Raw genomic sequence first — 13,407 nt, 5'->3', positions numbered from 1 at the left:
CGTTTTTTTCTCGTTCAGGACTCAGCCCAACATCGCACATTGCCCTGAGATGTCTGTCTCTTTAGTCTCCTTTAACTTTGAACAATTCCTCCATCTCTTATCTTTTATATTTTTGAAGAGTATTGGTCAGCTATTTTGTAGACTGCCCCCCCCCCCAATGTGGGCTTATCTGATGTTTCCTCACAATTAAATTGAGGTCAGGTTTTCTCAATTTTGGCACTATGGACACTTTGGGCCTAATAGTTCTTGGTTGTAGGAGGCTGTCTTCTGCATTGTTTTTATTGCATATTTAATAGCAATCCCAGCCTTGACCTGCTCTTAACAATCAAAAATGTCTCCAGATATTTTTAAAGTCCCCTGAGTGTGAGGGGTAATCAGTTCCAGCTGAGAATCAGCTAATGTAGGTTATGTATTTTTGGCAAGGATACCACAGAAGCAACAATGTATCTTTCTTACAGCATCATCAATACACAGTTTGTTCCATGACTGGTAATATTAAATTTGATCACTTTATTAAGGTGGTTCTGCCATAATTCTCCAATGTAAAGTTAATATTTTTCCCTTTAACAATAATATGTGTCGTATAAGATCATACAGACACAGTGTTTCTCATCATACTTTCACATATTAATTTTGGCATCCACTGATGATTTTTGCCTGAAGCAATTAATACTGTAATTTTTGCCAACATTTCCTTCTACATTGATTACTTATACTTCTACTTTAAGAAACAGCATTCCCTTCACTTGTCATTCCATTATTTACTTAGCATGGGCTCATATATTCTTTTTTTATTATGTTTCAGAAGTACAGCATTATATTTCATCATATGTATATACTACAGGGCAATCACCACCACAGTGTAGTTACCATCTACCAGCATACAGTTGACTCCCTTCATCTATTTAACCCATCTCTCTACCCAATTCCCTTCTGGTAACTACTAATCTGTTCTCTGTAGCTATGAGTTTGTTTTTTATTTTGTTTGTTCATTTTGTTTTATTTTTAGATTCCACATATCAGTGAAATCAAATGGTATTTGTCTTTCTCTGTCTGACTTATTCCACTCAGCATAATGCTATCAAGGTCCATCTATGTTGTCACAAATGGCAGAATTTAATTCTTTTTTATAGATGAGTACTATTCCATTTATCCACTGATGAACAAGGACTGATATATATTCCTACTTTATGGGTTATAATCCATTACTAACATATATTCATTTTGTTGCTCAAATTGTCCCAGATATGGCCACTGGGAGCCTCTGGAAGTTGGCTTTTAAAAAAACTTTGCTAATTTTATTGAGGCATTAAAAAATATCTGAGTACCATGGCCCAGCCAAGTTGACACATAAAATGACCCATCACAGTCACTGTAATTTAGTTTGTGTTACTTGCAGCCAAACGCATTTCTGATACATAGTGCTATTTGAAATCTATGAATCTATTGAGTCTAAATATTTCTCATTCTAGCTCACTTCAGTCACAACCACATGAAGTGTTTCCCACTCTGTCTTTACTTATTTTTCATCTCCTATACTCTCAACTAAGATATATATAAAATATATACATAATTAAAATTAATTTTGTTTAATATTTTTACTTAATGTGGCTGCTATAAAATTCAAATTACAAATGTGAATTGAATTCATGGCTCCCATTACATTTCATTCTTCTTCTTTTTTTCTTTTTGGCTGTGCCCACAAGCATACAAAAATTCCTGGGCCAGGGACTGGACTTTAGTCATCGCAGTGACAATACTGAATTCTCAACCACTAGGCCGCCAGGGAATTCCCCATTATATTTCTAATGAGCAGGGCTGGTATACACATAGAAAGAATTTTTCAATGCAGTGTCATTTTTTAATTTGTTTATCATTATTGCATGTACATTTTACTTAGGTTTAAAGTTATTATATAAAAATATAAGTTGAATTACTTATTTTATTGCTTTTTAAAAAGGAAAGTTGGAACACTGTTCAGAGTTCAGAAAGAAATTATAATGAAAAACCCTATGTGTAATGAAAGGGTTATAAGAACAGAGAATCAGCACTTTGTGTTTGAAAAGTTTAGCAATTTTCCCAGCTCACTGAATTGTGGGAACTCAGCTTTACCAGGGAATAAATAAGCTATTTTTAACATTTTTATTATACAATTTGTCACAGGCAGTCTCATGAGAGTATCAACAATCAGTTTCAAACAGAATCCGACCACAAACACTTCTCCACATGTGACTTGGAACATCTGTCCTGCTTGAGTCCTGGCCCCATCAGGCGAGTGCTGGTCTGCCTTTGATTCTTCCTCTCCTAAAACCCTTTGTCCTACTTCCCACACTGGACAGAAGGTAGGTGAAAACCATCTTCAAGTCTGAAAAGCATCTTATGCAAGTCTGAGGTCTGGGCGTGTACTTCCCCTCACTTAAGACTGCAGACCCTTTTTGATGGAGGAAAGTGCTGCATTCCAGGGATATCACTGACTCAGTGATTTATGCGGCATTTTTCTCTAATGAATCAAGATGAAAGCGCTGATTTAGGAAAAAATTCCAACGAGCACCTCCTGGCTGAAGAGTTCATCCTACCTGCCCTGAGAAGAATGCTTCAAGCAGTAGGTGCAGATTCTTAGGAGACTATACCTTCTCATGATTAGGAAAAGGCTCATGACTAGAAAAATGAAAATGTATTCACTCAGTTAGGAGGGCTAAAGCAATCAAAGACACTAACAGAGGGTGACGTAGTGGGATGGTGAGAATATGTAAAGGGAACCTAAGACTCTTAACTCCCCTTTACACAATGTCAGTCTTTCTGAAGTTTGACACTCAACATTAGAAGTTCATTGTTGTTGACTATCTAAAAAAGTTCCACAGTAAGTTCTGTCCTAAAGAAAAAAATCTTCAGTGAAGCAAAACCATTCCCAAATTATTCTTGCCCAAATTATTCTTTCCAAGTATAGATCTCCATATCAGTCTTTCTTTCTTTCTTTTTCTCTTTCTTTCTTTCTTTCTTTCTTTCTTTCTTTCCTTCCTTCCTTCCTTCCTTCCTTCCTTCCTTCCTTCCTTCTTTCTTTCTTTCTTTCCTTCTTTCTTTCCTTCCTTCCTTCCTTCCTTCCTTCCTTCCTTCTTTTTTTTTTGGCATGCAGAAGTTCCAGGGCCAGGGATTGAACTCATACCCACCTAACCTACTGAGCCACTCACTGATTTTTCTTTAAATGAAGGCACGTGTAGAAAATTCTAGTTCATATAAGAGGTCAAGTCTTCAGAATAGCATGTATTTACAAGTAAATACTTGCTTGATACATTGGCTCATCGCTATCCAATTGGCAGACACAGACACCTCTCACTACTCCATGATTCATGTGAGAAAATCCACATTTAGGTGTTCTTAGCAATGATGATAAGACTCATGAGAAAGCATTTGCCTCAGCTGGAAACACTTCATTTTTAAGAAGGTTATTATCAAAGTAGTTGAGAATATTTAAGCAGAATTGAGATGAACAAGAAATTGGAGTTTCCGTGGTGACTCAGCCATAACGAACCCAACTAATATCCATGAAGACACAGGTTTGATCTCTGGCCTCGCTCAGTGGGTTAAGGATCCGGCATTACCATGAGCTGTGGTGTAGTTTGCAGATGTGGCTCAGATCCTGAGTTGTGGCTGTGGTGTAGGCCAGCAGCTGCAGCTCCAATTTGACCTCTAGCCTGGGAACCTCCATATGCCACAGGTGAGGCCTTGAAAAGCAAAAAAAAAAAAAAAATTTACTGTAAGATTAAATATATTTGAATGAATGTGCCATTCCTTCATTATTTTAAATGTTATTAATATTAAATATTAATATGCTTGTTCCTTTTTGTCACACTCGTAACTGTATACAATAAATGACAGAGAGGATAGTGAAAGTTTCAACTTGAGATAGCTCAAATTAAAGTCACTATACCATAACTTTTAACTTTAGTTTTTTAGCTGCAATGACAATGTAACATGTAGCATATGCATATATATTATGCATATAGGGCATAATTTTTTTTTTTCTTTTTATGGTCACACCTATGGCATATGAAAGTTTCCACGCTAGGGGACAAATCAGAGCTGCAGCTGCTGGCCCATACACAGGGCACATTTTAATATCCAGACTTTTACAGGGATTATTATATACTTTTAATGTCATCACCCAGTTTTCCTAATATCCCTCTCTGTATTTAATGGATGAATGAATAAATGAATGAAAGGGAAGTAATAATGCAGGAAAATAACAAAATAAAAGAAATTCTGCAAAGTCCATATAGTATTTTCTTTGGGAAGCAGTTCTCACAATATGCTTTTAATTTTAATACCTAATGAGAATTTATGCAACTTCTTTAAAAGGTTTGCCATATGTTCTAGTTGGTGAATGGTCTTCCACATCAACAGAGGCACCACCCCTCTATTGTTTGGTTTTTCCCTTTGTAAGAAGAGAAGTCTGAGTGATGGCTAGCCCACAGCCAGAGCCAAAATCAAGTTCTTCATCTTAATATGATGTTGTTGGGGCAAGGGGTAAGATAAAATATTTACACCTATTTTTAAAATGCCAGGTTGCTAACATTCTGCAATGCTTCTTTCAACATTACATTGAGTTTTACCCATGCTGAGATCTCCTCTATCCATACAGATCGACGTATTTCAAGAGTTAAATTCATTATTAGACACATGAATAAAATTTGTTTTATTTTTCCCATAAAAATTGTTCTAAAAGATAGGTGGAATCCCACGCTCATATCCAAAGTCTATTTATTTTATAATGTGGCTGAAACATTATGTTTGCAATGATGAAAATAATGCTATATAAGACTAGTCATTAAGAGAGTAAAATAATGAGGTAAAATAAATATTGCCACTGGAAGGCAGAACTTAGGGAAAAGTTTTAACTAGGAAAGACAAAATAGAATCTTATGTTTCTTTGCAAGGATTTTAGAACTTGATCATACTGGTTTTTTATTATGCCTAATTTCTACTGCCTTTTATTTAAGTGAGATTAGTTGTTGCATTTCTCAGTCAGAATGTATGCTCCAGGAGTCCAGGGACTTGTCAATTTTGTCATTATATCCCAGCACCTAGGATAGTTCTGACATATAGTAGGTGCTCAATAAATTCTCATTCATTCAATAATTCAGCAAATATTTATCAACTGTCTGCCATGTGTTTGCTACTATATAGAAGCTGGGAATATAATAAAAAGCAGTGAGAAAAGCCAAAATCTCCACCTTCATGGAGTTATTTTCCTATAGGGGAGAGAGAACCTCACAAAAGAACCTCACTAATGAATGTAAACATTCAAAGTTAGCCAAGGGCTCTAAAGGAGAGATTTACTTTGCCATGATTAGAACACATTTTCAGCTGAAAAATGCCATGAAGATGAAATATAATCCTCTTGAGAAAACAGAGAGGCTAAAGGGCAAGAAAGAAGCAGATTATAAAGAATGCCCGCAAGCAGAAAAGAATAAACTTTCCAGAGATGCAGTGAACCAAGCTGAGAAAACAGAAAGACAGAGATGAAGTGCCAAGCGCAGCAGTGCCCAGCACCCTGGGGCATGTGGGGTGGGGGGGAAAGGAAGGAAGTGTGGGGAGGAAATGTCCTCCCCAGCCGTGAAGTGATGCTATCCAGAGCTGGTCAGTGGGAGTGGAATGGGGGGTGGGGATGAAGGAGCCAAAATGCCATGTCATTTGAACACACAAGATGTTTCATCCCTTAGGTCCCATGTTGAGTCTTTTTGAAAAGTTAATTTTATGATTTAGACAAATAACTTTTGGCTTAATAAAATCATGTTTATAACTGAGTTCTAGAAGACTCATTGGAAGGAGGTATTTCAGGCTATAAATGACATTTTATTAATTAGAGAGTATGATAATGCATCCAATTCAAAATGCCTCCACCATCACAGCAACATTTCCTCCCACTTATCATGCAATCCAAACCCTCGTTCTCAGCCTTGGTAGCTGTGCCTTGCCTGCTGCTCTGTTCAGACAGCTCAGCCATGTCCCTGTCTCAGTGATGTCATCCTCAGTTCTCCTGTCTCTCTCACCCTCTTTCCCATCAGTCTATCGGAAGGGCCTAGAGCCAACACTGGTCCACCCTGCAGAGATGGATAGCGCATCTTCCTGATGGCATGAAAGGAAGCGACATTTTTCCAGTAGGGAAGGAATTAACAGTGGCTTTTAGGGGTCTGGCGTCTGGGACTCCTCTTGATCAAGTATGGTAGATACAATCTATGGAATTCTATTTTGCTCTTTTGCTTTTTCAAAATGTTAACCAGAGTGTTATGCTCTTTGAGGGACAGGACATGTTGTTTTCAAGGGAGGCAGAAAGATGCAAGATTATGTTGCAAAATAGTTACCAAAATATCTCCAGTACTTCCTGATCACAGATAAGGAGATCTGCCTGATTGCAAGATGAGGTTAAAGTTCAAAAAAGCAAGTGGATAGTGAGGTATTTTTTCTTTCTCTCTTTCTTTGGATGTATACCCATGTGCATATGCATGCACCCACACAGGCCATCTTCAGCGTAAAGGATTCTGAAGGACTCACCTTTTGTTTTGGAAAACAAATTAGCCACAAGAGTGAATCGTACTCTTTCAAGGAATAACGTACCTTTGATGTTTTAAACAGCCATCTGTCAGTCACAAGCACATAGAAATCTTTTGAGTGTTAAGTCAAGAGAGGCCCCATATCTAAAATTTAAATGCAAATAAGTCTTCCCATGTCGAATAAGTGCCAGAAATAGAATGAGGAAGAATCCATAGAGTTATAGCTTCTTAGCATCTGAGCCCTAAGGTTTTCAAAGTCAACAGTAGTGATTCCCTACCAAACTTAAAATGAAACATAAATTAAACTCTGCAGATGCAATTATTTTCCTTTATGGTCCAATGCACCAGCTGTGCAGGTTCAAGAGCCACTGGCGCTCAGGCAGCCACAGTGCGCCAGGCTGTCTCTCTTTGCTGCCATTCACACCAAGTGCTGACAGACATGCTTAAGATGCTGAAACCACTGTCCTCTTACTCCACACTTCAGCAGTTAAAAAAATACTTTCAAAGCTGGAGCCTTTTTTCTTATAGAAAGCATATCTGATCATATTACCCTAATTCTCTTCTGTAACAGAATTATTATTTTTAAATTTTTATTGAAGTATAGTTGATTGTTATGTTAGTTTGTAACAGAATTATTTTATTTGGGGACCTAGTAAATAAGAGAGGCAATAGGAAAATAACTTACTTCTTGAAAGAAAGAAAGAAAGAGACTATACAGAATATTCTCAACAACAAAATCTCTCCCCAGTGGGATAATACAAATAAGTCTTTCTTAGGCATATCATGAAAAGTTTAGCATTTTTCTAGGTTTTCTCTCATCGTTTAATTTTTAAATTTTCTTTCGGATAACTTGTTTTAGTTTTTGATTTTTCTCTAACCAGAAGTGGCTTCAAATATGACAGTTTCTTCAGAAGTGGAGAAGCGCCAGGCTGTGGCATTGAAGAGCAGGGCACGTGGCCCTGGGGCTGCGTTTCTGGAGGGTTGCTGACTACGTGCAGGGCCTTGGGAGCCAGGATAAGTACTGTTCGCAGGCAAAGAAATGGAGGGTGTGCCAAACCTCTACTTTTAAAGCGAGCACATGATGCTGTTGTCACGGTGAAGACTGTATGTCTGCAGAGCTGCTTCAGAATGGAACCAAGCTGGAAATTAGTTGTAGTTCTTATACAGGAGTTCTCCAAGTGTGGCATATGCAAGTTCCCAGGCTAGGGGTTGAACCAGAGCTGCAGCTGCCAGCCCTCACCACAGCAATACCAGATCCGAGCTGCATCTGCAACCTACACCACAGCTCATGGCAACACTGGATCCTTAACCCACTGATCGAGGCCAGAGATCGAAGCCACATCCTCAGGGATAGTCATGTTTGCAACCTGATGAGCCACAATGGGAGCTCCCCAAAAGTATTAATTTTGAGTTAATAATTTGCACAACCCTTCTCAGATATTTTCAGGGCCAAACTCCAATGCCAATAATTTGGGCCCTCATGTTGCCCTTGTCCTGAGGAGGCTGGGAGATGGAGGGATTAGAAAGATTGAGATAAGCAAGGAGAATAACAGGGCAAAGTGAGCATTAGTTTATCCTTAAAAAATAAACATGAGCCCGTGTGTGCAACAGAAGCCCTGGGCTTCTATGTTTGTGTGTTTGTAAATCAGGATTAAGATCTAATGGAGCTGACCCACTCTAGAAGGAGCTACCAATCTGCTCTAAAAGGCTTTTCCTAAAAGATAAAAGATGTCAGGGCCCCCGGCTCTAAGCAGTGCAAATCTGCACGAACACCCATCATTACTTGGTTTATCAGAGGTAGCAGGCCTTGGCTTACTGCAGCCTCATGTAACTCAATCTGTTTCTCTGATCCTTCTTATTAAATAAATGGTGTGTTGCAGGCAGCCGACTGTTCTAAAAAAAAAAATGCAGTCCCAAGTCTCATACAGACTTAATAGTATTACTTTACACATGGTTACTGTCAAATAAACTTAAAAGAACAATTTCCCCTAAGAGATAAAGTACCTAAATGCTCTATGTCTTCTCAAGACAGCTGAAGGTATCTGTTCTCTCCTCCTCCCTTTAGGAGAAATCAGAAGAGCCTCCTCTGGACTTGTCTGAAAGAGCTCTGAATCCAGGAAAGGGTCCTCTGAATTAATGTCCAACTCTGCCTGACACCAAGCACTCCTGCCTGACCGCTCTAGCAGGTCCTCTATAAAAAGGGAGTTGAGTATGACTCAGGTAATAATTTCATGGATGTATCAAAGATGCCAATATATTTCTGAAAGGGGTGTTTATGCTGCAGGATAGCTTATACTTACTATATATTACAGATAAAATTTGGTTTTGGAATATACACCATCTTAATTTCCTTAAAGATAGCTCCTATAACCGCAGAAAGAATGAATGAAGACCAGGGAGGACTAATTGTTCATATAAATGTTACTTTCCTAAGGATTACGAGAGAAAAATCTTTCTGAAATACTTGTCTGAGAAATGAGAACAATCCATCCACTTGTGCCCATTTTCAGCCAGAGGGAGGGTCTGAAGGTATGGAAGGTTAGTCTCACAAAGTTATGATACAAAGTTATTGGTGGTAGGGAGAGTGGATAGAGGTGGGAATAGAATTATTATAAATAAATATATTTGGGAAAAGCAGGTTTGAACATTCAATTGTATGAATGAATACAATTCATACAGTTCACTGAACAAGGACAGTGAAACCTTTAAGGGACCTGCGACACTCAGGGTGAGGGTGGAGGACAGAGGGTTAGATATGGAGAACAAGTTGTACTTCCATCAGCTCCACCTACTGAACAATTTCTGTGTACCAGGCATTGATAGTTTGGGCTCCTGTTCTGGGGTTTCATCTTTCCTGCATGTTTTTTGAATTGTGGCATCTTCTATTAAAATTTACCACTGTAAATTCACAGATGAAAATTCAGGAGTTTGAGTATCCTTTCCTAATCCAACTAAGGGAGCCTGTGGTGGGGAGTGGAAAAACCAGGAGACATGAATTGCAATTTGTTCTGTCAGAGACCATAAAACCTTGGACCAATCATTGCATCTCTCTGGGCCCTGATTTTTCTTATCTGTGAGGTAAAGGAACCGGAAGGTACAGATTGGCAATTCTCAAAACTATGGAGTCTTTGCAAAGGGTCTATGAGTCCACATGAAGTTCTCTCTGTTGACTGTGTGCAAATATGCTGAGTTGTTCCATGATTAAAAGCAGGCAAACTTCCTTTAGCAATGAACTTATATGATCTCTTAATATTGTTTCACCTCTGCTCTTGAAACTTCACTGTATAAAGGAGAGATTCAATTTTTCGGTAAGAGTTGAAGGTGCTTTCTCTTCACTAACACTTTAGCCCTCAGCATCCACATTCTAAATCAAAATGGTAACCTGTGAGACACTCTCAGTGTACCTTCATTTGAACAGCAGTGCCGGGTTTCTGCCAAGCAATCAACTGGCATTTTGTCTAATGATAAACATTTGGCAAGACATGTTAAGGTAATGTCTAAGATAAAGCAAGATGGTCTGTTCAGAGCTATGATTCTGCTTTAAAAGCATTTTACTAGCTTCATGAAAAGAATAAAAGGTGATGCACTTAAAAAACAAGTGACTTGATCGCATCAAAATTGAACTCAATGGCAAAAGTGGGAGAATCTAAATCTTTACATTCAACATAAAGCAGTTATTATTATTAGAATGTACCATGTCTCAGCAGAAAATATAACAGACCTTTGAACAATGTGGAGGTTAGGGGTCCCAACCCTCCTTACGATTGAAAATCCACGTATAATTTACAGTTGGCTCCCCACATACATGGTACCTCCTTATCTCTGGTTTAGCACCCAGGAATTCAACCAATGGTGGATTGTGTTGTACTGCAGAACTTACAATTGAAAAATCTGTATGTAAGTGGACCTGCACAGTTCAAACTTGTGTTGGTCGAGAGTCAACTGTATAATGAAATCCTGAAGTGGCTGCCCCAAAAACAAAGTATTCAAAGATGGGTTTGTTTGGGAGGGAAGTGGCAACCATGTGACTAACGATGATTTCTGAGTAATCCAGGATGAGTAGAGCAGACCTGTACCAATTTTCTTAATTAGTCACAAGTGCTCATCAGAAATGGCATCCTTACAAGGGATATGAACAGTATGTCTGTATCTGTATGTATCAAGCCATACCTGTGAAATAAATTGTTTCAAACCAACTTTGAGTGTCTGCTGTGGTTTGGGGATAGTTCAAGACACCACATGGCATCTTCATCTGTGGGTTTTTTTCCTAGTGGAAGGAACAAATTGGTGGGTGGATTTCCTTCCCTTTTTATAATGTTTTAGCGACAGCTCCCGACTGCTTTTCATTTGATGTTACCAGATCCCATTTCTTTTTCAGATCCAAGTCCAACTAGTGCAAGGAAGTAAAGACAGCTGTTACCAACAGCTTCCAAGATGACCAGAGACTAGATTCCAACTACTGACATTTCCTGATTTCTAGCTTAATTTGTGTCGAGTGTGTCTATAGCAATACCCGGATGCAAGAACTTTGCCCCATTTACATTCAAAATAGTAGCAAAGTGAACATGTTTTCCAACAAGATACCTATGAACATATTTTTCTTGTTTAGTCATTCAAATCCTACAATATAATGCTCAAGATGGAAATCAGTTTTCTCTTGAGTAAATGGTATATACTTGGGCAGCATTAGACTTGTCAAGTCCTTTTCTGAACTTGAATTTCAAATGTCAGGTTGATCATCTCAATAGAAACATATAGATTTTCCCTCATTAGAAACATCAGGTAATTCCATTTGTATAAAACAGAACTGAGTCCTACCCAATAGATACAGTCCTTCTTCTAGGGGCATTTATCCTAAAAGCTGTTTTCAAACTTTCACTTTTAGGGGCAATAACAAGGAGTGAGCCTTGATGGTCACCCTGCTCAAATACAACAGTATCTCCCCCTTTTAGAAGTTTGAAGAGAGAGTAGAATGATGATATTACCATATACATTACATTACTGAATAAACAAAGGAGAGTTTGTAGCTGAATGAGGACTACTTTCAGGTTTCTAAATGGAAGATTTTTATTTCCTGCTATGCAATGCCTGACAACTCCATCTCTCCCGTCTGTGTATGAGCCGAGATCCACACAAACTTCTTAACTGACTTAGAGATGTGTGTACCTTTCTGCGAAACTGATTATCATTGTTGCATATATAATCAATATGAAACCTGTTTTCCTTTGCTTACAATTTGCCCCTCATGGGGGGAAAAAAAAAAAGATGCGTACACCTTCACAGGCCCTGACAATTAAAATCTTGACTTCAGGAAAGCTGAGTTTGCAGCCATCATTTTCGAGAAGGCAATTCTGAATTAAACTAGCTCAGTACTGCAGACAAGAGAATGGATTGGGTGATTACTAGGAAGTAATCTAGAAAAATCATTTTTATAATTTAAAAAAGTGTGAGAATACTAGAGAAGCCAAAGATGTGGACACCACTTGCAGCACCGCCTGGACTCATCTACAAGCTATTATCATTGCACAAGATACACCACTGTGAAAGACTGTACAAATACTATTAAAAATCATTAAAGGAGTTCCCATCGTGGCGCAGGGGTTAACAAATCCGACTAGGAACCATGAGGTTGTGGGTTCGGTCCCTGCCCTTGCTCAGTTGGTTAACGATCTGGCGTTGCCGTGAGCTGTGGTGTAGGTTGCAGACGCGGCTCGGATCCTGCGTTGCTGTGGTTCTGGAGTAGGCTGGTGGCTGCGGCTCTGATTAGACCCCTAGCCTGGGAACCTCCATATGCCGCGGGAGCAGCCTAGGAAATAGCAAAAAAAGAAAAAAAAAGAAAAAAAAATCATAAAAGAACTAGAAAAACCCTCAGAGGTCCCTCATTATCCACCACTGAATCCAAGAGAGAAAGAGGCAGACTTACCTAAAAATGAAAGAAAATATTCACACGCACTTAGATATGACAATTTTACGAAGACTTTATGGAAACTTGTAAATGGGGATGACTAGAAGAAACATGGATAGGAACCACTGAATTAATGGAAAACCGGAATATCACAGAGAATTAGAAGTTAATATACTTCAAGGAAATCTTGAATACTCTCCCCACATGATTCCATTAGGAACGCCCATGCCCAATTCTGCAGCTAAAGAAAAGGTCTAATTTTATGTTCATGTTTTTAGAACTCTAATGAACTATCACTACTCCAAATACCTGAAAATGGATATTTATTAGTTTTAATGCTTTTCCCTCTCCTATCACAAAAGCGTAAGACCTCTAAGAGTTATGAGTTTCACTTCTAAATGCTTTTGCCAACATGTCACAAAGCTATATTAACACGGTTTAGTATTAACACAGATACATAATCAATGTAATAGAAGATAATCAAAGAATGCAGTGGGAAGAGGATGGCGTTTTCAGTAAGACACGCCAGGTCCACTGGGTACCCATGAGGAAGAAAAATGAATCCCGATTCTCTTTGTTACACCATTCAGAAACAAAAAAAGTAAAAAAATAAAAAATTCCAGTAGACTAAAGAGCTAAATGTGAAAGGTAAAAAAATAAAGCGTCTAAAAGAAATCATAGGCAAATATATTTATAACAAACTTATGGTAACCGAAGGGGAAAAGGGGGGGAGGGATAAATTAGGAGCTTGGGATTAATATATACATACTACTATACATAAAAGAGATAACTAACAAGGACCTACTGTACAGCACCTGGAGCTCTACTCAACATTCTGTAATAATCTATAAGGATAATAATCTAATAAAGAATGCATATATATATAAATATATAAAGTTCACTTTGCTGTACACCTGCAACACAACACTGTAAGTCAACTATACTCCAATA

The sequence above is a fragment of the Sus scrofa genome, chromosome 15 (genome assembly GCF_000003025.6).
Source record: "Sus scrofa isolate TJ Tabasco breed Duroc chromosome 15, Sscrofa11.1, whole genome shotgun sequence".
Taxonomy (NCBI): Eukaryota; Metazoa; Chordata; class Mammalia; order Artiodactyla; family Suidae; genus Sus; species Sus scrofa.
This window is presented reverse-complemented; position numbering follows the sequence as displayed.